At 39.0% G+C, this 24,238-nt stretch overlaps 1 protein-coding gene across 14 annotated transcripts in view; it reads right to left on the bottom strand.

The window, feature by feature from the left end:
• Positions 1 to 24,238, bottom strand: part of LYPD6B (LY6/PLAUR domain containing 6B) — a 216,965-nt gene that overhangs the window by 159,567 nt on the left and 33,160 nt on the right. For all 14 annotated transcript variants that reach the window (XM_078146842.1, XM_078146843.1, XM_078146841.1 and 11 more), the window contains exon 2: positions 13,084 to 13,171. The gene's annotated coding sequence lies outside the window, so the exon portion shown is untranslated. The remainder of the gene's footprint in view (positions 1 to 13,083; positions 13,172 to 24,238) is intronic.

The following is a 24,238-nucleotide window of genomic DNA, read 5'->3' as shown; positions in this document are numbered from 1 at the left end:
GGATCTCATGTTTAAATAATTTCCGTCTTGAAAGGGTTCCCTGTATTCTGACCCTAAATACCTGAATGGCACTTTTTTCTGAGAAAAAAAGCACAAAAAGTTGAAGCAATGGGCTTATTATCTTAGAGGGCTACTAACTCTCTAATACCATACAACTAACTCTCTCTGGGAATGCCCCGAAAAAGACTAGCACCATGGAAACTGGTACATAGCTATGGTTGTTTCCAGTTTAGCCATGACACCTGTGAAAGGTTAATGATAGCTTACGTTTATACAAAATGTTAAAATTTACAAAGTGCTTTCCTCACACAAAATTATAGGCTAGGCACTACACATATTATTATGCCCATTTTACAGATGAGAATTTTAAGGCTCGATGACTTTCAAAGGCCAAATAACTATTATGTTTCAAACTCAGGATTTAAAGGCCAGGTCTCCTGAGTTTTACTCCATCACACTTTGGGCTTTGGGGCCTGTTAAAATTCACAGGAAACATATTACTCTTATAAGGAATGAAAGAGAGGAGCCATTGAGCTACTTTTTCCTTTTTGACATCCTCTCCTTAAAGATATTCACCTTGGCTCATCCTTTTCCCTGCTTCAGAATAGAAACTTGATCCTCTGGGTTCCATTTCTACTTTTACCAAAGAATCCTTGTCAGTGATTTGCTGTTTGTGTTTTGCCACCTGCAAGACGGAAGGAGGAAACATTCACCATCCCAACCTCCTGCCTCCAAATCAACCACCCAGGGATTCTGGGAAGTATAATTACCACCTAGAAAGTCCCATACTTTCATAGCATCTTTAGGACTGATTAACATAATTACTTACTGATTGATTCTGGGACTTGTAACAGGGCAAACTCATTTCCATATTAATATTAAGTAATGATTACTGCAGCTCAGGACTCTAGCTCGGGATCCAAAATCATAACCTGAATTAGAAACAAGGCAATATTTAACCCAAGGGGCTAAATTTGCTCTCTATATCTCAAATGATTTTCCCAGTCATTAACCAATAGCTGATAAAATTTCAAATGTGGCATGGTACACTTAACAAGAAGAAAATCTGGTGGTTACCTGAGGGGTCACAAAAAAGCCTAGATCTCTTTGTGTTCCTTCACTCCCCCACCCCCACTGAACATGCAAGTGCAGTCCAACCAGTCCAAATTCCACTTACCGTGGAACAATAATTAGCTGGCTGAGTAAATAGTTTGCATTAAGACCACCCAAATCTGTACAAATCACCACTGATAACTACTATGTGCTTTAAGTAAACACTCCTCTAGGGAAGTAGGCCCAGCCAGGCCAGAACACCGAGTGTCATGCCTGGTTCACAGTGAACAGAATGTCAATCTCTCCAGCCAGGTAAATGTACCTCAACCCACTCGGTCACACTTGCCTGCTATGATTTAAAAAGTAAGGTAAGTGCTTTTTTTTTTCTTTCCTTTTTTTTTTTTTGTTGTTACACTGGCTGAGATCTCTGTGCCAGGACCCTCTGAAACTAATAATACTTAGATATTTAAAAAGAAAAACCCACAGGATAAACCAGAAAAAGAAGAGAAGATTAAGCAACCACATTCCTGTTCCAATAAGTTACGTTGGAATATTTGGTTAATACAATCCCTCTGTCTCTTAAGGATCCCTTTGAAAGCTAGGAACAGTCACAAAAAATATCAATTTCATGAGAATTAAACCTGATTGTGAAATGTACTCATTGTTCACTGGCTGTAATAGCCCCACACTCAGCACATAATCCCCAAGTGGTTAACCACAGGGAAAGAGAGCATCCTACCCTAGCAAGCTGGTCCTCTCTCCAGTCTTTTGCAGTCAGCACTCTGGGAATTTAGGATCTATAATCTTTACAGGCAAACATTTCTCAAGGATGACATAATTTCTCTGGCATTCTTGGGGTCCAGTGACAAAGCTCTATTCAATTTCTTCTTATGGACAATACAGCCTGTTCACTCCCTGTATCAAAACCCAGCTTTACTGTATTGAAATTACATGCTGGCTGGCACTCCGATCCTTGTTAGGCAGTAAAACACACTTTGCTCTTTGCGACATTCATTATGTCTACTCATTCATATGCACATTTCAAGGGCAAAAAAAAAAGTCACTATTAAATTAAGCAGATAATTATTTTCATATTTTCTGTAGATATGAAGTCTTTTGAATTGCACACCTTTGTATCATTTGACAATGGTTTGTGAAATATCACTTGGGCTGATGAAGCAAATTGATTCTCCATTTAAACACACGAGTAACAAAAGGATAATAAAAAAAAAACTGGTTCTTTTAGTAAATGGGGTGATGAAGGTGCTGCTACAGTACAAGCATTCAATCAGTCCTCAATGTGGTAGAATCCACTGAAGGGTAAGGGAGCCAGTTTAGTAAAATGACACCAACCAAAGGGATGCTGATTGAATGGAGACGACCTTAGAATTCAAAGTGACCTTCCTAAAGTGGAGAAGTGGAAAGGAGGAAACAATTGAGTTCAACAAAGCCCAATGTAAGTAGGTATCCATGGAAATGAAAAATAAACTACAGGATCACAAGATACGCAAAGATCTCCCACGGGGGAAAAAAAAGACCCAAAGTGCCATAGTGGACCACAAGTTGTTAAGAGTTATGAAAGAAGAAGGGATGGCACCCAAAAGCATAAATAGAAAGATGAAATAGAAAATGGTCAAAAGAATAGCTTCATTCTCACACCTGACTATGAATCTTTCTCCCTTCCTGCTATATCTGTGTGATACATCATGGTATAGTAGAAAGTTCATATAGGCCTTGGCCTCAGGAAAGACTTGGGTTCAAACCAGAACTGTGTGACCTTGTATAAGTTATTTAACCTCACTGAGCTTCATAACAGCAATAATATTTAGACTAACAATCCTACCTCACAAGGCTGTTGGAAGAAAAGTACTTTTAAGTAAACCTTAAAGATTACCGAATTGTGAATTATTATTTATTGGTTGCTCAAGACTCCAAGAGTCAATGGGTGACAATGAATTTGGAAGAGTTTCCAGGGTTGTATTTTCCCTACATTAAAAAAAAAAAGTTATAGGACCTGAGATTAATCTGCCTATAGAACATACATTTTAAAGGTCATTTAATGAAAGTCTTAGAGTGTATGCTGGACTATTATATAGACATCCCACCAAAGCCTTATTCCTGTGATTCTCAGGGTGATTTAGGGATGACCATGGATTCTCAAAAGCTAGACCAAAAAAATATAAATTGTGCAGATCCTCTTTGAATATGGGCCTGGTAATAGATTATGTCTCTGTGGCCTGAGGACCTACCTACTTTTGAGAAGCACATCATAAGAAATTTGGCTATGAATGTGATTATTTTGGTGGGGAGGGGAGTCACGATAACCTATGAAGGCCTTACTCAGAGCAGTGAAATCACAGATTTGTCATTGTCCAATTATACAGAAGCTGGCAAGTAATTCTTCATTTCCAACAAAGATGAAAGCAGAGGCAATAGGCATTTAAACTTATGCATGAAGAAGGTCATTTGGGTTTAAGTAATAATCTTAAGGCATTATAATGGACTATAAAAATAAATCGGGTGTGGGTCCCTGTCTCATTCTCCAATGTTCCCTGCTCCTTAAATGCTGCCATAATTTTCTCCCATTGAAGGCTGTCCCTCTGTTGTCTCAGTCTTCCCCTACCCTGCGACAGAACCTTTTCTTTTTCTTTTTAGGCAATTGGGGTTAAGTGACTTGCCCAGGGTCACACAGCTAGTCGGTGTCAAGTGTTTGCTCTGGAGCTGGATTTGAACTCTGGTCCTCCTGACTTCAGGGCCGGTGCTCTATCCACTGTGCCACCTAGCTACCCCTACAGAACCTTTTCTTAAGTAGTCCAGGCCACACAAACAGCTGACATAGCTAAACACTTTAGCGTCTGGAACTTTTGAGGCACAAACCAGATACATTTGAGGCACAGTACATACATAGTTCCACATCACTGAATTAATTTAACTTGAGCCTAAAGCATCCAATTCCACAGGTTGTAAAATTCCAAATGAACCTTACCTCCAGTCTGCATCAGGCCCTGGCCTCTAGAGATATAGCCCTTCTGGCTAGTTAATTCTATTTTTACCTTCCAGTCTTAGGCTGTGCTACCATCTTTTCATCTCTTTTCTGATTCCTGAAGAAATGAGGTTTTCTCTTATCACCAACTAATTTCTTTTTATTTCCATTTCTCCATTTGGGGAAAAAAAACATTATTAAAAATCTTACTGAACCCGACAGTGACATTTTGAGGGCTTGGTATCCTCGACTTTCCCTTTTAAAACTGTGACATATATGTAGCATGTTCTCTCTATGCTATGCATTCTTGCATGTATACCCGAAGAATGAGGAAATTGCATGGTGGTGTATGCCTTCAAAATATTTTCATCCACCCTACTCCTTTTCCCCCACAGAAAGAGCCACCCTCCCCAAAAGCACTGTGCAGATAACTGTCTGCCTGACACTCAAGGACTAGCGTTAGTCTTACAGAGTACTCCAGCATTATGCTGCTCATTAGATCCAAATAAAAGTGGATTGGGCTGCCTCCAGAGGCGGTGGTTACCACTCGTTTCTCTTCGAGTGGAGGCTGGATAACCGCTTTGGTGAGATGTGACGCATCGAATCAGGAATGGATTGTCCCTTCTCACTCCGGAATGCTGTGCAGTTGGATGGAGCTTCCTCTGGCCTAGAGCACATACTCTTTAGTGAAGTATCCTGGATGGTCCCTTATCTTAGGCTTTGCCCATCATCACTACCCCCTCCACCATCCAACTCATTCCCCAACCTCAACCCACTTTAGACTTGGCATCCTCAGTCTTCTATTCTTCCTTTCCAACTCTTTTTTATTTTATAACCCATTAAGAAAACTACTACCTGGACATCACTGCCCAAAACGCAAAACTGAAGATTCTCTACTTCTACCTCAGATGGGGATGAGTCATAGGACTGGGACGGACCACAGACATCATTTAGTCTAACCCTCACTCTGCTGTTGCTGTTCAGTTGTTTTTCAGTCATCCATATCCAATTCTTCGTGACCCCATTTGGGTTTTCTTGGCAACTGAAGTAGTTTGCCATTTCCTTTTCTGGTTCATTTTATAGATGAAGAAACAGATGCAAATAGGGTTAAGTGACTTGCCCAGGAACACACAGTGTCTGAGGCCGGATTTGAACTCATGAAGATAAGACTTCCCAACTCCAGGCCTGACATTCTATCTACTGCATCAGCTACCTGCCCTAAATCCCTCACTTTAGAGATGAGAAAACTGCAATGTGGAGAGGTGAAGTCACTTGTCCAATGTCACAAAGTAACCATTGTTAGATCTGGCATAGGAACCTGGATCTTCTGATTCCCAGTCACACTATATGCCTGTATTTTTAAGGTTACTCTCTTTATTTCTGCTACATTTTTAAAAATACTTAAGATATGATATTAATATTTTACTATAGACATCCCCTGGCCCCTTTAAGAAATCCACTATTAAGAAATAGGATATTCTTCTACAATTAATAAGCAGCTTGCACAATCTTCTTTTAGAAGACTCTGAAAAGATTATTCTAGTCAATTTGGTTTAATGATTACAATTTCCCAGACCTAGAAGGGAACTTGGAAGGTTCTCTGTTCCAATCTGTACCCTTGAATAGGAATCATTTCCTCCAAATTGCCCCAAAGTAGCCATTCAGTCTCTGCTTGAAGACTTCCAGAGAGGAAACCCACTACCCTGAGGCAGCCCATTTAACTTTAGAACAGCTTTAAAACAGCTCAAATTGTTAGAATATAAAAAAGGTTTGGGGGGCTTTTTTTACCCTAACATCAAGCAATTTTTGATGAAGCCACACTGATTCTAAGTAACCATCACTTGCCTTTTTCAATATTCACTAACCAGCCCTTTAAAATGCATTCTAGGGGCAGCTAAGTAGCACAGTGGATAGTGCACTGGCCTTGGATTCAGGAGGACCTGAGTTCAAATCTGGCCTCACACACATAACACTTACTAGCTGTGTGACCCTGGGCAAGTCACTTAACCCCATTGCCTAGCCAAAAACACAAAACCAAAAAAAAATGCATTCTAGAATTTTCCAGGAATCCAAATCAAGTTCACTGGCCTATAGTTTGAATATTCTACCATCTCTCTTTTTTTTTTAAACTGCAACCCCTTTGCATTCTTTCAGAACATCTCTGCTTCTCCACAATTTCTCCAACATCACTGATGGCAACCCAGAACCTTGGGAATTTGGTTCATCTCAGCCTGGTGACTGTTACCATTTCCTCAGTTATCTTGATACCAAGAAGGCAGTAACAGTCAGCAGAAGTCCCCTGATTGAGATTCCCCAATCCACTTGATGAAATTAAAAGATATGAAGGGATCTAGTAACAGTGACAAATGTTGATGCAGGATATTTTGAGTGGCCCATTCTCATATGAATAGGTCAAGAATTTCTGTTCCAGATCAGCAAAGGCAATCTTGGATTAGGTCCAACGAGGCTATTGATTCAGGTTTGAGATGGAACAAAATTTGACATAAAAAGAAGCTACTTAACAGTATCATGAAATAGTTATTTAGCAAGAATATAAGACAGATTCAGATAGAAGCAGCCCCTTTCATTTCCATTCAAAAATGCCTCTGATTAGAACAGTATGTTGACTAGTAAGGCAATGGGTGATATTTATCAAGTCTAAGGGGCAATGGCTTTTTGTGAACTGGTCTTCCTTTCTTTTCCTTCCTTCCTCTCCTTTCTTTCTCCCTAGAGGACCAGGACAGTTCAAGGGCTCCATCTTTCATTTCATTAACTAATCAAGTCTCAGGGACAGATGCCCAGGCCTTTTGAGAAAAACACTAGTCCAGCCTAATGCCACAGGCCCTAACAGATGTTGCTCCTACCAGACTGCCCCAGGATCCTTTTCTCTACCTACTCACCAACATGTGTGGATGGGAAGGAGAGTTTCCTGCTACATTTAAAAGTGGAGGAGCCAACCCTACTAGTAGTAGAGCTTCACAGAGAGCGGAGCTAGTCATCAAATATTAGGGATACTTCAGGCAGAGGGTAATGAAAGGGGGAGGGATTTTCTTTCCTCCACTCACATCAGCAATGGCAGTATCAATTGGCAAGCACCTGCCAGTGTTCAATGGTAGAGAATGGCCATACATATTCCCTACTTGTTCCTGCATGTCTCTACTCGTAACCACTTCCCCACATCGTGCTATGTGTACTTGTGGGAGAGGAAAGGGAAGGGAAAGGAATAAATACTTTATATATCACCTACTACAGGCCAGGACTGTGCTAAGCACTTTACAGATACTATTTCATTTGGTCCTCACAACAGTCCTTCAAGGTAGGTGCTTTATTATCTCCATTTTGCAGTTGAGGAAACTGAGGCAAACAAAAAAGTGGCATGCCAGGATCACACACCTACTAAGGTTGGATATGAACTCAGGTCTTACTGCCTCTAGGCTCAGCACTCTTTCCATTGCACCCTAAGTTTTAGGAGATGATATTCTATCACTGTGCTCTCCCAGCAAATAAGTTTGCTGCGGACTATATCCGCCTGACTACTGAAAGGTAGCCACATCAGTGAGGGCTTGTGAACTGGTTTTTAGACTATGGAGCCACAGAGTATCTAGAATCAGAGGGAGTCAGTTATCTTCCAGGAGATCCAATCTTTTAGTGTGAAATGAGGGGAGGTGAGCCCAAATACTGGGTTTTAACTCTGTCAACCACTTTTGCTCTGTTCTTTCCAAACTCAAGAACATTCCCCTTAATAGAGAAAACAAGGAAAATCAGGTGACCATACACTGACTTCATTCAGTCCTGCGTGTTTCATGGAGGCCCATTGATCATTTGGAGACTGCCCAAATTGTCCTAACAAATACTGTTCTTTTGCCAAATTTCAACCCTAACACCTTAGAGACTACTCTGTGCTCAGTAACACATTCAAAACATACTTCTTTCCTTCAGTGGGTTATTTCAACTATCCTGCTACTGTGAGGAGGCTGAGACTGTTGGCTCATTTGGGCTCCAGGGTTCTGAACTGCAATAGGGTTAAGGCAGGAGTGGGGAACCTGAGGCCTCAAGACCACATGTGGCCTTCTAGGTCCTTGGGTGCCGTCTTTTGCCTGAGTCCCAAGTTTTACCGAACAAATCTGTGAAGTTGGATTCAGTTAAAGGGCTGCACTTGAGGGCCTAGAAGGCCACAGGCTTCCCACCCCTGGCTTAAGGCTTTTTGTTTGTCTGTACTAATTGTGGTACCAATATGGTGAGCCCCAGAGGCAAGGGGGTCACTGGCTGCCTAAGAAGGGGTGAATTGGCCAAGGTTGGAAAAAATGGGTCAAAGATTCTGTACCAAATAGCAGTGGGGTCAGTCCCATGAGTGGGCTGCTGCACTTCCAGTCTATGTGAGGTGGGGAGACCCAGGCTCAAAAACCAAACTAACTAAAACAAAGAACCTATGTTTTACCAATTTTTAGCTAAAAGCCCAGGCCATTTGAGTGTGGTAGAAATACTTAGGAACCTACTGCTAGAAACCAAAGTCCCACCACCATCCAAATCACTCAAGATGAAAAGGTCCCCAGCTAAGTTACCCTCACTCTCATCATCATTTCACAAAGAAAAGAAATGAAACTTACACATGACAAAGAAGAGCTAAGAGCTAAGTTATAACTAAAAGGTGCTGAGAACACAAGATTCCACCATGTTTGTTTGTTGACTTCATATATGAAAACTCCAGTTTAAACACTCTGCCCATCATGCACACACTAAGATGTTATACATCTCCTACAACATAGAGATAACACCATTCAGTGATCCTCTGGAAACAATATGAGATGAGGTATAAAACTGACATATACTTGCCAGAGTTTGCCGCTATCACAGAGGCTGTCCCGTGCAAAGTCCAAATGGAAGAAGGACTCCCTACATATGTTGAGGTTTTTCTGATGCCCCTTTTGGCAGGCAACATTTTGTTGACTGCATCACCTCCTATAACACTATGGGATCTCTTCACTGGGATCCACAACTCCACAGGGATCATCCTAGCAATCCACCCAAAATAAACAAAAGGCTATAGAAATGAGGAATAGAAATGTCACCTCATATTAGTCATTTTATTTCCCAAAATCCAACATTTTTAATTCATGTTTTGGGAATTCCCTTTACCCAATTATTTTTTATCTCCAATTAAATTTATTAAATGTCTAGAATGCACAAGGGAGAAGCTAGGTGGCACAGTGGAGAGAGTGCTGGGCCTGGAGTCAGGAAGACACATCTTCCTGAGTTCAAATCTGGCCTCGGACACTTACCAGCTGTGTGACCCTGGACAAGTCACTTAACCCTGTTTGCTTAGTTTCCCCATTTGCACAATGAGCTGGAGAAGGAAATGGCAAACCACTCCACTGTCTCTGCCAAGAAAGCCCCAAATGGGGTCACGGGGAGTAGAAAACAATTGAAACGACTGAACAAGAAGGTACAAGGCTCTTAAGATGAAAACTGGTAGCTTGTGAATACTTGGGGAAATCTGCGAGAAAACCCAAAGCCTGGGAATTCCTTTCCTTAACAACCCTATAGCATTTTGGTTAGTTGTTGCTTAATACCTTCATTATTCAAGAGATCATTACTAAACCTCCAAAGTTCAAATTAAGTGGTATAATATGCTATTACGTATAATATTCAGAACTGGCAGTCTGCTTAGGGAAATCACTTCACTCAGGCTCCATCACACAAGAAGACAAATACTTAGTAGGGATGTCATTTGTGTACTGTCAGTCACAGGCCAGGGTTAGTCTTCCCACATTGCTTAGATGGGAGCAGGAGCCATCACAAGACGGAGCGAGGGTGTTGTTTGCATCACTTGGATTTTATACTTGGCTGCTACGCTGCTCTCGGTAATTATCCTGGGCAGTGTTAACCAAGCCAAGACGGTAAAACACTAAGTGGTTAACTAGATGGAGAGATTAAAGATGTCAGAAAGCCTAAGTTGGACAAGGGAAGTTTGATTATGTTAATAAATATTTTCCTATGCCACCCCACCCACTGTCACAATACCATACTAACTAACAGGGTTTAAAACAATGCACGTTAAGCACAGACTATATGTAGTTAGGAATATTTTCCACAGGAGTCTTCATTTTCATTCTCCCAAAAGAATTGTGTTGAGGCTATGCAGAAGCACTGCTATCATGGATGACTCAATAATCTTATCCCCTCGCCCCATGTGGCAGCCAAGGAACCTAGAAGACTGGAGGCACCCTTAGTGAGACCAAACAGGGCTTACCTCACCAAGAAGTGTAGTAGGGGGCAGAGCCTAAATCTGATACAAAGCCCCAATTCAGGAATTAAAGTTGGAGATATGAGTTAATCCAAGAAACCATCATCCAGTATAAAAAAAAATTATTATAGATCTAGAGACTTGTAAAAAAAAAAGGAGTAATTCTGTAACAATGAGGCAGTGGTTTAAGGGGGAAAAGACTAATTTTCCATAAATGTTACATAACTACTTAGGAGAAATAAAATGAGAGATTGAAAAAATGAAAGAAAATCTCTGGAGGAAAGAACTGTAAGGATAAGTACCTTGTAAGAAAAAGAAAAACCTTAACTAAGTAATGAACTCCCTGAAAACCATAATAGACCACACAGAAATCAACAACTCTGTAAAGCTCCAAAAATATTACAACAAAATCACGTACAAAAAAAGAAAATTTAAGAAAATCTAAGATATCAGATATCAAAGATAATTGAACTGGAAAACAGGTCAAGGAGCAATAATTTAAGAAACATAACTCTCTGAAAACCAAAATTAAAAACAAAAAGAACTCACAAATGAAAACCTTCCAGATATATTAGAAGCAGAGAGCAAAATAAAGATATAAAAATCTGCCAGTCACTTGCTAAAAGAAATCCCAAAAGAGTAAGTGCCAGAAATGTTCCAGCTGAAATCCAGAGCTCACAAGTAAAAGAAAAAATATATTGCAAAACCCCAGAACACATTAAGTACTAACAACCTACAATCAGGATCACATGAGAACTAGCAGCTTCTAGTTGAGATTCAATACAATATTCCAAAAGGTAAAAGGTGTAAGTTTACAATCAAGAATAACTTACACCCTGACAAGTTGAGTTATAATTCCCCAGAGGAGAAAAAAGTAGACTTTTAGTAGAACAGAGGACTTCCAAACATTTCCGATGAAAAGAACAGAACTGAGTAGGAACTTTGAAATGGAAACACAAGAGCCAGGAAGAACCTAGAAAGATAAACTTATGATTATGTAGTGCTAACATTCTAATGGGGAAGAAGAAACAAATCTCTTTACAACCTCCAAGTAATCAAAGGGTACTGATGAAGTTAGATAAGAAAATCTGAGGATCTGGGAGTAGATTGGTTCCGTTCTGAGAGTTTGATGAGAGGAAACAGAAGAGAGACTGAAAGAACTGAGCTATTAGAAAGGATGAAGAATGGAATGGAACTTGCTAACTCTGCATGAGAAGATCATACAAACATGCAGCTAAAGTTAGAAGGGGAAGGAATTAACTGCGGAAAAAAGAACTTCCAGCAAATTTCTCTGATAAGAGTCTCATTTGCATAATATATAAGGTAATGATTTATACTTACAAAAAATAAGAGCCATTTCCAATTAATAAATCAATAAAAGATACAAGCAGACAGTTGGTTCTCAAAGGAAAGCATCCCAGCTATCAGCAACCATATGAAAAAAATGCTCTAAATCATTCATCACTAAAGAAATGAAAGTTAAAGCAACTATGAAGTTCCACCTCATATCTATCAATTGGCAAAGACAACAAAAAGGCAAAAATGAGAATGGCCGGAGGGCCTTCAAGAAAACAGGCACGTTAGTGTACCGTTAGTAGAGTTGTGAACTGATCTAACCATTTTGGAAAGCAATTTGGAGCTATGCTCAAAATATCACTAAACCGTACATATCATTTGATCCATCATCACCTCTACTAGATTATACCCCAAAAAGATCAAAGAAAAAGGAAAAAGACTCACATGTACAAAAGTATTTCTAGTTTGTAGTAGCAAAAAAATGGAAACTAAGAGGTGCCTATGAATTGCAGAATATCTGAACAATTATAACATATAAATGGAATGGAATATTATTGTATGTAATGATGAGGGGGGACAAGCTCAGAGAAATATAGGAGGACTTATATGAACCGAACCAAAATGAAGTGGGTAGAACCAGAAAACCAATTTATACAATAACGACATTGTAAAGATAAGACAACTTTGAAAGACTAAAGAACTGATCAGTACAATGACCAACCCACATTCCAGAGAAATAATGAGGTATTATGCAATTCACCTCTTGATAGAGAGGTAATGAACTGAAATATACAGACTGAGCATATATTTTTCGACAAGACTGATGTAGGATTTTGCTTTACTGAACTATGCAAATTTGTTACAAGGCTTTTGTTGTTGTTTTTTCCTTTTAAGTTGGTAGGGGATGAGTGTTAAAATAAATGTTAATTAAAAACGAAATATGCTCAGCATATAACCTCTTTCTTAAAGGAGGACAACCATTTTTTCTCCACCTTGACCCACTTTAAATGTGTGTGTGTATACATATGTATGTATACACACACACATACCCATACAGCACAGTTGTAAAAACCAACTGTTGTCATGGTTTCATCGTTAGAAGCAACCACACTATCGCCTACCAGACACCTGCCAATATTTTGATGATTAACCTACTCAAGCTTGTTGATAATCAGATTCAGCAAATGTAAACAGTTAGCTGACTCAGATTCCTCCCATTATCATTCCTGATTTCTATGTGCTCTCTCTCTCTCCCCCTTCCTTCCTTCCCTCTTCCCATTTCTTAAGGAAACAGAACAAGTGAACTTTAATTCAGTTGCTGTAAACAATCTACCCAATGAAAAATTATCACCAATCCCTAAAAGAGTCAATTACAAGACAGATATGGCAAATTATGTGCCAAAACCCCAAAACAGTTAGGGAACCACAAGAGAAAGGCCTAGTAGGACAGATAAGTTGGTTCCTTCTTTCCTGGTTTATGTATAATCTCTAATTTTGGATCCCTTACCTCTCTGTAGATATTGTTCTCCAAAGGCGATGTAACTAATTAAGTGTCAGGGAAATGGTTTGTAGATTCAATAATTCCAAGAGGGTCTCTGGAAGATGAAACAAAACAAAAATAAGCATAAACAGACAATAGGGAAGGTTGTGGGGAGAGGGAATCAAAGTATGGATGAAATAAAGGAGGTAGAAATATGTTAACACTGAATGAAAGTGGGAAGTTTTAGTGAATCTGAACATTTCTCTTACAGGTTCAAACTTGAAAAAACACCACCCAAATTTAAGGCTACCCCAGTGACCAAAACTTTCTTATTTTCTGTTTTTTTTAAAACATAGTATAATAGACTGACATCTTAGACTGTATACCAATATAAAGTCAAAATGGGTGCATGATTTAGACATAAAGGATGATACCATGAGCAAATTAGGGGAGCGTGGAACAGTTTACCTGTAAGACCAAACACTTGACACCTACTAGCTGTGTCACTCTGGGCAAGTCACTTAACCCTAATTGCCTAAAAAACGTTTTTAAAAATCTATGTATAAGGAAGAATTTATGACCAAACAATAGAGAACGTTATGAGATATAAAATAGATAATTTTGATTATATCAAATTTAAAAGGTTGTATGCAAACAAAACTAATGCAACCAAGATTAGAAGAAAAGCAGAAAACTGGTGAAAAATTTTATAGCAAGTATCTCTGATAAAGACCTCATTTCTCAAGTATGTAGAGAACTGAGTCAAATTTATAAGAACAGAAGTCATTGCCCATTCAAAACCATCTAAAGTCAAGAAAAAATGCTTTAAATAACTACTGATTAGAGAAATGCAAATTAAAACAACTCTGAGGAGCTACTTCACACCTATCAGATTGATAGAAAAGGAAAATGATAAATGTTGGAAGGGATGTTGGAGAAAAGGAAAATTATTAATGTTGGAGGGGGAAATTGGAATACTAATGCACTGTTGGTGGAGTTATGAACTGATCCAAATATTCTGGAGAGCACTTTGGAGCTATATCCAAAGCGCTAGAAAACTGTGCATATTCTTTCATCCAATAATACCACTACCAGGTTGGTATCCCAAAGAGAGCCAAAAACAGAGAAAAGAACCTATTTGTACAAAAATTATTTATAGAAGCTCTCTTTGTGGTGGCAAGGATTTGGAAATTGAGAGGACGCTTATCAATTGGGGAACTGCTGAACAAGTTGTGGTATATGATTGTAATGGAATACTATTGTACTATAAGATGATGATGAACGGGATGATTTCAGAAAAACTTACATGAACTGATGCAAAGTGAAATGAATAGAACTCGGGAGAACATTGCACACAGTCATAGCAATAATGTGTGATGATCAGCTGTGAATAACGTAGCTATTCTCAGCAATACAATGATCTAAGATGATTTCAAAGGACCCATGATGGAAAATGCTATCCATATCCAGAGAAAGAACTGATGGAGTCTGAATGCAGATCAAAGCATACTATTTTTCACTTTATTTTTTTCATGGTTTGTTTTTTGTTGTTTCTTGGGGGGCAAGAGGGGGGTCTGTGTTTTCTTTCACAACATGACGAATATGGAAATATGTTTTGCATGACTGCACATGTATAGCCTGTATTAAATTGCTTACTATTGCAGGGAAGGGTGAAGGAAGAAGAAAGAGAATTTGGAACTCAAAAAAATTTTAAGTGAATGTTAAAAATTTGTTTTTATATGTACTTGGGGAAAAAAGAAAACATAGTATGGTGGGACTCACACTAGACTTAGATGCAAAATATCTTGAACATCTATTTCTATCCTATTTCTGCCCCCTCTGTAAATTAGGAAAACTACCATCTACCATACCTACTCCATAGGGTCATTGTGAAGGTCAAAAGTGCTGGACTTGGTGTCAGGAAGACCATGGTTCAAATCCTGCCTCGGACACTTCCTAGTTGTATGACCCTGGGCAAGTCACTTAACCTCCAGGTCTCACTTCATACCCTGTAAGGTCTTCTAGCTTTAAATCTATGATTCTAAATCACCTTATAACTATAAAGCTCTGTACAAACAGAAGGTAGATTTCACTATTCCTTTAAAGGCTGAGTCTTTTTAAAGTGAGGTTCGGGCTGCCTCCTGGACCATGAGAGCTGTCTTCTTAGCACCTGGTAGCATCTGTTCTGCACACCAACAAAACAATTCCTGCACAGAGGCACCTCTAAGTGCAGTCAAGCAGTTAGGTACGAGACATTTCCACACACTGAATCTTTTATTTCCTATGGGCAACGAGGTAGAAAGTCAGGGCTGAATTATGGCCACATCCAGCCTGACTCATGTGACAAGGTTTTCTGGTGAGCTGATTACATGGTGATTATTAACTACCTTGGGAAGAATTTGCCAGTTTGGTCTGTCTTCACTGGAAGGAGAGAGGTTTCATTCTTTTCCCTTGGTACCACTGAAAGTGTCCTCAGTTCTCTTGAGTTTGAAGCCATTTCATTTTCTAAAAATGCCCAATCTTTATGTTTTGAAATGTTTATCTAGGCACTAAACATTAATCTGTAAAATGAGAATAATAATAACATCTAGCTCACAGGATTGTAGTGAGGCTAAAATGAGATAATATTTACATAGTGCTCTATAAACCTTCAAGCAATATATGTGTGTGTGCACACATGTGCATACGTATATACACTTGTGTGTATATATTACATACATACAAGTGTACCCACACACACATATAGATACATAGATGATAACGTTTATTATAGGCAAAGGTCAAAGTTCATTATTTCTTGTAATCTTATTTACATGTAGCAGCTGCTAAAGTTAATATTTTCAAAGTACAGCAGAGATAACACTCGTGTTTTAAGCCACTTATAAGCCAGTCCAAAAGCTATTAGTCCTAAGTAACCCCCCAAGCCTATCTCAGATAGACATTCCTAGCACTTATCACATTAAGGAATGTATCTACAATCAAGATCACAGCTTGCTTTCTGACACTGACTCTGTCTAAAACAGTAATCAAAAGAATAGAAGAAATGATGTGTAGATCTGGCCAGTTGTTACTCCTAGGGCATTCTTTATCTACTATTTTTTCATCACTCACATTTTCTCTTTTAACACACAAACTTTGGAAAATTCAAAAGACAGAACCAGATGCTTCCCCTCTTCAAAGTTATTATAGAGAATTATTAAGGAAAAAAAAAACTTAGGCCTCCAAAAAACCCATGGGGCTGGCATAAAGGGAGAAAAGACATTCATAAATTAAACAAGTTAGGCAGGCAGGCAATGCTTTGAGAGATCCCAGTTGAATTACAACTTGAATACATTAATTTATAAGCATGGCAAAGATTTATGAAAGTGACCCCAGAATTTAGGATAGCTACACACAGATAGCTGCTATTCTTTATTAATGAAGCATTTTACTAATTCTGCACCAAGAGGCCCACAACTTTTTCTTTTTCATGCAACCTCAGAAATGGTGTTAAATATTAAACATTCTGCTCAGAGTATATGAAGATCTCAAGGCAATTAGTGGCTACCGTTTGAATGTCAACAACGTTGAAAGCACCATATGTAACATGAAGTTAGAAGACCTTTAAAATAAAAATAGACAGCCTTTATAAATAAATATAGAAGCAAATTGGAAATAAAGTAATTTTTTTTTGGAAGCTCTCAACATACATTGAGGTAGCACAGTGGATAGAGCCCCAGGCCTGGTGTCAGGAAGACCTAAGTTCAAATCTGGCCTCAGACACTTACTAGCTGTGTGACCCTGGGCAAGTCACTTAAACCTGTTTGCCTCAGTTTCTTCATCTATAAATAACAAACCACTCTAGTATCTTTGCCAAGAAAACTCCAAATGGGGTCATGAAGAATCAGACAGGACTGAATTACTAAACAACAGCAAAAGAACATACACTGAATCTCTGCAGGACAATGAGCAAATCACTTAATTTTTTGAGCCTCAGTTTCCCCATGGATAAAATGAGAATAACAACTTAGGCAGGCAGGCAATGCCCTGGGAGATCCCAGTTGAATTACAACTTGAATACATTAATTTATAAGCATGGTAGAGATTTATGAAAGTGACCCCAGAATTTAGGATAGCTACACATAGAAATCTGCTATTCTTTATTAATGAAGCATTTTACTAATTCTGTAATTCTAGTAAATTTACTAATTTACTAGAATTTACTAATTCTAACTTGTCCTTCCTACCTCACAAGACTGTTGTGAGAATCAAATGAGATCTCTCAGGAATGCCATATACTCCAAGTCTTGAATTAAGATTCTATATGTGTAGGTATGCATGTGTGTCATATATATATATATATATATATATATATATATATATATATATACATGAAAAGTGATTTATTATATCTATATTATATTTCCATTGTCATTGATGGCTATGTGACCATGGGCAAATCACCTAACCTCTCCCTGCTGGAGGTAATAAATTTTAGAAAAGGTCCTGACCTACATTGGTAAAGGCAGTTTCCTCATTTGGGCATTTCCTATTGAATGAAATCACAGCTCCAGTCCCTATCTCTATTGTCATTATCGTAATCACCATCTTATACTTGACTTACCTCCCTCACAGGGTTTTTGGGATAATCAAATGAGCTAATATAAGCAAAGTACTTTATAATTGTGAGCTTTATTATTTGTTGTTGCTATTGTTGAAGTCAACTTTTACCTCACTCTCAAAATATCTTTTAAACATTCCTCCTCACTCCTTTAAGAAGTACCCTGAATCCATTTATTGACTGAATACTCTTAGATAGGTTGATGATTGTTACTCACATGACCATGATCATAAAAGAAAACAGAAATCTTTATGCTATATGCTGAGAGATAAATGACTCCAGGGCCTGAACAAAGTTTTCTGTGAGTTAAACTTGAGGCTGTTTAAAACCAAACCAAAACTCTTGAAATGAGCCTGACCTCTAAACAAATCTTCCAGGTCTCTCTCTCACTGTAATTTTCCAAAGGGCAAAAATCAAACCTGAAAATACATAAAGAAGCAGTATGACCTAATTCCATTTCACTGTCTTATTATTTAAAAGTACATCATTTGACACAGGAAAAGAGGTATTATGATGACCATTTTACAAATGAGGAAACTGAGCCCCAGAAATATTGTCTAATCAAGAATCTCAATAGATAGTTAACAAGAGAACTGGGACTGGAATATAGAGCTCCTGATTCGTGTTCCACTGGTCTAAAAAGAAAAAAAAATCAGGAAATTGTGAAAAAAAATGTTGGGAAAATTGTAGAGAGATTAATCATAGTAAAGTAGAAGAGATTATGGTTTTTCTTTCTCTGGATGATGTGAACCTTTCTGAAAGGATTAGAGCCTGAAGGCTGAACTTAAGGAGTTAATTTAACTCCTTAAGTCTCTTCCAGTCCTGTGCTTCTAGAACAGCAAAAACTGCATAATTAATAATACCACCAATTAATAATAAAAATTCCCATCAAATCACTGGATTCAAGGTCTTGAATCTACTAAGAAACTGTATACAGTGAATGCACTGAGGATACACTAGCATGACTTTCCTCTACTGAAAGATAAGAGTATAATCTGAGCTCTTAAAAGTGACTTGCTTATAAATCAACTTTCTTCACAGGACAGCTTCAGTGACCATAAGAAATAACTCTGAAGAGGAGTTGTTGTGGTTGTTGTTGTTGTGGTTGTGGTTGTGGTTGTTGTTGTTGTTCAGCCGTTTTTCAGTCATCCCCAACTCTTCATGACCCCATTTGGGGTTTCCTTGGCAAAGACACTGGAGTGGTTTGCCATTTCCTTCTCCAGCTCATTTTACAGATGAGGAAACTGAGGCAAACAAGGTTAAGTGACTTGCCCAGGGTCACAAAGCTAGTGTCTAAGGCCGGATTTGAACTCAGGTCTTCCTGACTCCAGGCCCATCACTCTATTGGAAGGAGAAGACAGTGGATTCAAATCCAAGCTTTCTCACTCACGGGTTGTGTGACATTGATACATGTCACTTTTTCTTGCTAAGCCCTTTTTTCTCATTTGTAAATGCTGGTTTCATGTGAGATATTTATAGTTCTTCCAAATATAAAAACAACAATCATGATAATAATTCACATTTATATAACATTTTAAGGTTTACAAAGGACATTATTCATTCCTTGAGTCACAACACCGAAGGAAACACCAGGTGCTATGTGGAGCGAGGTACTCAAGAACTGAATACTACAATAATCTACTCTTGGTCAACATTCCAGAAAGTCATGGAATAGGGCTGCCTTTGGTGACATGGGAGGGTGAATAAAACCATCTGCTCATCAGGCCCATGCCACCTGACCACCCAGGCCACAGACCATAAGAGTTAGCTCCTGCCCCTCTCAGGGGCGATAAAGCAGTATCTGAACTAGCATCTGGGACAAAGCAACCTCCTCTACTGGAAATGGAAGGCTGGAACAGTCTAGTGGTCCTATGGCTAGCAAACATTCTCCTCTTCCTCTCTGAATCCCTGTGATTCACAGTCAAAGGCTGAATACAGGAAAACTTTAATACTTGGCTATCATTCCCAACTCCATCATTTCCATTCACTTCAGCTCCATCCCTCCCACAGTTCTTATCCCACCGTCCCATCCCTTTCCATTGTGCCTTCTGGAACTCCACTTTATTGCTAATAAACTTTCCTTCGTATTATTTCACATACTTTCTGTGTTTTTGCAATTATGGAAATCTGGTGCTCTCTCCCCACCCCCCAGAGGACTCCATATCCTTTACATTTTCCAGTACTAGAAATTTCTCTCTTCTCCCACCCCAACTCCCACACTCAGGCACAAGGTCAAGAGAAGAAGCAGGCATGCTCCTTGCTCCTTATTGCCACTTCCAGACCCTGTACTGATCATTCATCACTTTCTTCATTCTGTCCAGCTATACTACCCTATGCTTATCTTGGAGTTACATACCAGCCCCCAGGTCATGCCTTCTCCTTTTCCAAGGAGCTCAATAGCTGCCTAACTCTATTTCTCTCCATCTCAACCTACACCTGAGGACCTCAATATACAAGCTGATGGCCCCTCAAATACCCTGGCCTTGCAGTTCCCCAACCTCCTCAACAGCCATGGCTACGCCTCCACATCAGTCACACACGCAAAAAGTCACACCCTTGATCTTATAATCACCCACAAAGGGTCTACCTCCGCAATCCGAGTCTACAATTCTCCTGTCTTTCCATCTTTCCTTGTGTCTCACCCCAACCTCCAGTCACTCCACCACTCCTTCTGTTTTCACAGTCTATCACCCCTGTACCTGATTCATTTTTCTCCCTTTGTAATATTGACCCTGCAGTTAACCAATTCAATTATGCTATTCTCTGTTCTTTAAACCCTTGCCCGTTTAACCTGTAGACCCTTATACCTTTCTATATCCTAAACCTGGATTATTACCACGATTGGCTAGTCTCCATTTGTACTCGCTCCTACTCAGATGCTGCTAAATGTCAACAGAGAATGTTGCACAACCATGCTACAAGCTACAAATGTACATTACCTCACCTCATATGAGTTCTCATGGCTGTAAGATCTCCTTTTTATTCTTCCCCAACTAATCCTATTGTAATTCCTCTAGCATCTGTTACAAATTTGTTTTCTCCTCAAACCATCTCTACCCACCTTCCCCTGCCCCTCAGCAAGAGACTTTATCTCCTATTTTACTGAGAAAATTGAACACCTATCCTGAGTTTCTTCTTCAATTCATCACTTCAAATCACTTCAACCTCATTCTCTCTTGTGCCCCAGTCTTAGAGAAATAATTGGCTTTTCTCCTTGCCAAGACCAATCCCTCTATTTGTATTTTTGATCCCATCCCCCTCACTTCTCCTCCAGGAATTTGCTCCTTACCCCAACCCCAATGGTCAATATTTCTTTACTGACTGGTACCCTACCACCAACAAATACAACCAGGTGTCTGTCCCCTCGTCCTTAAGAAACAAAACAAACAAAAAAAAACCTTCTTCACTTTACTCAGTCATTTACTTCCAGCTCTCTGCTTGAAACTCAGAAAAAGCTGTCTACACTCTTTGCTTTAGAGACCACTCACTTTTCAACCACTTGCACCCTTGCTTCCAATTCCACCATTCAGCTGAAGCTGCTTTTTCCAAGGATACCAACCATCTCTCACTTGCTCAATTCAATGGCCTTTTCTCAGACCTCCACCTTACTGACCTCTCTGCAGGATTTGTCACTGTTGATTCTACTCTTATCCTAGATTCTCTGGGTTTTTGTGACTCTGCTCTCTCCTGCTTCTCCTATCTGACTATTTCTTCTCAGTCATCTTTGGGAGATCATGATCTCTGGATCCCCTCCCCCCCAGTTGCTAGTGTTCTTTACCCCCTCCCTAAAATTAATTTGTATATTTATTATATTTTTTATCTGCCTACATGGTCCCCATTCCCCAGTAAAATGTTTCTTTTTTTTTTCATCTTTGGATTCCCCAGCATCAAGCATAGTGCTTGGCACTATATAAATATACATAATACAAATTTATTGAATTGTATTCAATACTCTCAGGGCAGCAAGGCTCTAAAATAATGTACTAAGGGCAGTAAGGACAGCTATTCAGCCCTGGATCTTAGCTGATTCTTATAGCTTATGCCTATTTCCTCTATCCTGAAGAGTGCCCCCACATCTCAAACACTATCATCAATAACTGCTATGTCTCAGGGATCAGGGTCAATTTGTTTTCCCTATACTGCACATATGCTACCCACTGACTGATGGCCTCCTCCTATCAGCGGCATGAACACCATTGTGCACCAAGGCATGTACTGTATGGTTGAGGTATATTTCACTTTAGACAATTACTGAGTCTGCTCAGTTAATCATGTTAGCGATACCGTAGTTACTAGTTCAGTCCTACATTTGGGCCAGTTAGCTTCACAGCTACAGACTTCACCCCTAATCCTGGTCAACTGTTCCATAAACTGAGGGAATGAATGAGATTGTGTGTCAGCCTAAGACCCCAACAATAGTGGACAGGAGAGGAGGAAACCTATGCCCTATGAATAAGTGAATAAGAATAAATAAATTAAATTAAATTTTATAAATATCATCAAATAAAAATATAATAAATTATATAAAATAAATAAATTAATTAAAATAAATTAAAAATAAAAATAAATAAAAATTTTAGAAGCAAATGAGTCATTTTGAATAATTTAAATACCCAAATTAAATGCAAAGGACATATGAAAGAACATGCTACTTGCAACCAGAGAAAGAACTGACAAATAAAAGTATGTATAGAATTATTTTACATATACACATATTTGTGTTTAATGGTAGCCATTTCTAGGCAGGAAGGATGGAGAGGGGGAAAAAAAAGATGTACATGATAATTTTATTATATATTTAAAAGGAATAGCTTGTGCATAATAGATATGCAGTTTTACATGCAAACACCCTTTTTTATTATACTCTGTTATGGAAATGCTTGTTTGATTCCATAAATTAAAAATAAAATAAATAAAAATTTTGTAAAGTAGAATAGCAGTATTACATCACATTCTGCCCCAGTGAGAGACATTGGAATTACAGTATCCAATTTCGCTCTCCACATTTTAGAAAATGCATTGATTAATTGAGGCACATTCAAGGGAGGGGGACCAGGATGGCAAGGACACTCACAGCCCTGCCACATGGGGATCAGTTGAGAAATTAGAGCTGTTTAGCCTATAGAAGAGAGATTAGAGAGAGACATGACAGATCTTTTCAAATGTCTGAAAGGTTATTATGTGAAAGAGGGATTAGATTTGTTCTACTTAGCCCTGGAGGGCAAGACTAGCACCAAGTATTGGGTGAAAATTACACGGAAAACCTTCTTGACAAATTAGAGTTTTCAAAAATTGGAATGCACTACCTTGGGGGGCAGGCAGGATGTCTCCTATCACTTTCAGTCATTTTTCAGTTGTATCCAACTCTTTGTGACCCCATTTGGGGTTTTCTTAGCAGAGATTGCTAGAGAGGTTTGCCATTTCCTTTTCCAGCTCATCTTGAATGAGGAAACTGAGGCAAAAAAGTTAAGTGACTTGCTCAGGGTCACATAGCTACTAAGTGTCTGAGGCCACATTTGAACTCAGGTCTTCCTGATTCCAGGCCTGGCGCTCTACCCCCTGCACCACCTATCACTGGGAATCTACAAATTGAAGTGGGGTGGCCACTTGGTTATCAGTAGTGTTTGTAGATGGGATTCATTGTTTGGACATAGTTTAGATGAGCTCTGAGGTCCCTTAAATTCTAAGATTTAATGACTCACACATGAAGAACACTGTTTTATGATTAAAGTATAAGTTTAGAAGAAGATGGACCTTGTTATATGCTCCATATTGCCTAGTACATTGTAGACACTTAAATATTTAAGACATTTCAGGTAATAAGCATAAGAGAGGTTATAAATCCCACCCCCAATTCTAGTTAACGTAACTGAGAAAATGGTCTACTTATACCTTCATAACTGAATTACTGAATCAATTCATAAAAAGTATAAAACAAGTATAGTTCCCAGAAACCTCTACAGCATCAGCCATTGAAAGGTATAAAGTGGGTGCTAACCAGCTAATTAATCAAGTTGGGAAAGATCCATTGGACGAAACCAGACGACAGGATGTATTGGGATTGGCTGAAACAATCAGGGCCTGTGTGTGATAAGGAGATACAGAAATTGGAGTCAAACAGATTCCTTGTGCCTGTACCAGAGCGTAGCAAAAAGGGGAGAAGAAGTAGCTAATGATACACTCTCTGGCACTCTATCATCAATGCACCCCACAAGGAAGGAAGCTTCAGAGCATGTGAAGCAGCTCTAGGACTCTACAAGGACCCATCCTTTAGAGCTCAGCAGAGAGCTGCATAGGCAGCTAAGTGGCACAGGAAGACCTGAGTTCAAATTTGGTCTTAGACACTTACTAGCTGTGTGGACCTGGGCAAGTCACTTAATCCTGTTTGCCTCAGTTTCCTCATCTGTAAAATGAGCTAGAGAAGAAAATTGCAAACCACTCCAGTACCTTTGCCAAGGAAACCCCAAATGGGGTCGTGAAGAGTTGACATGACTGAAAATGACTGAACGATAACCACATAGAGAGCTGTCGGTTGGTTAATTGGCTGTTATTCTTTATTCTTGAAGAAGGCCAAAATGACAT

Source organism: Phascolarctos cinereus, unplaced genomic scaffold (genome assembly GCF_003287225.1).
Source record: "Phascolarctos cinereus isolate Bilbo 61053 unplaced genomic scaffold, phaCin_HiC Scaffold_726;HRSCAF=1367, whole genome shotgun sequence".
Lineage (NCBI taxonomy): Eukaryota > Metazoa > Chordata > Mammalia > Diprotodontia > Phascolarctidae > Phascolarctos > Phascolarctos cinereus.
This window is presented reverse-complemented; position numbering and strand designations above follow the sequence as displayed.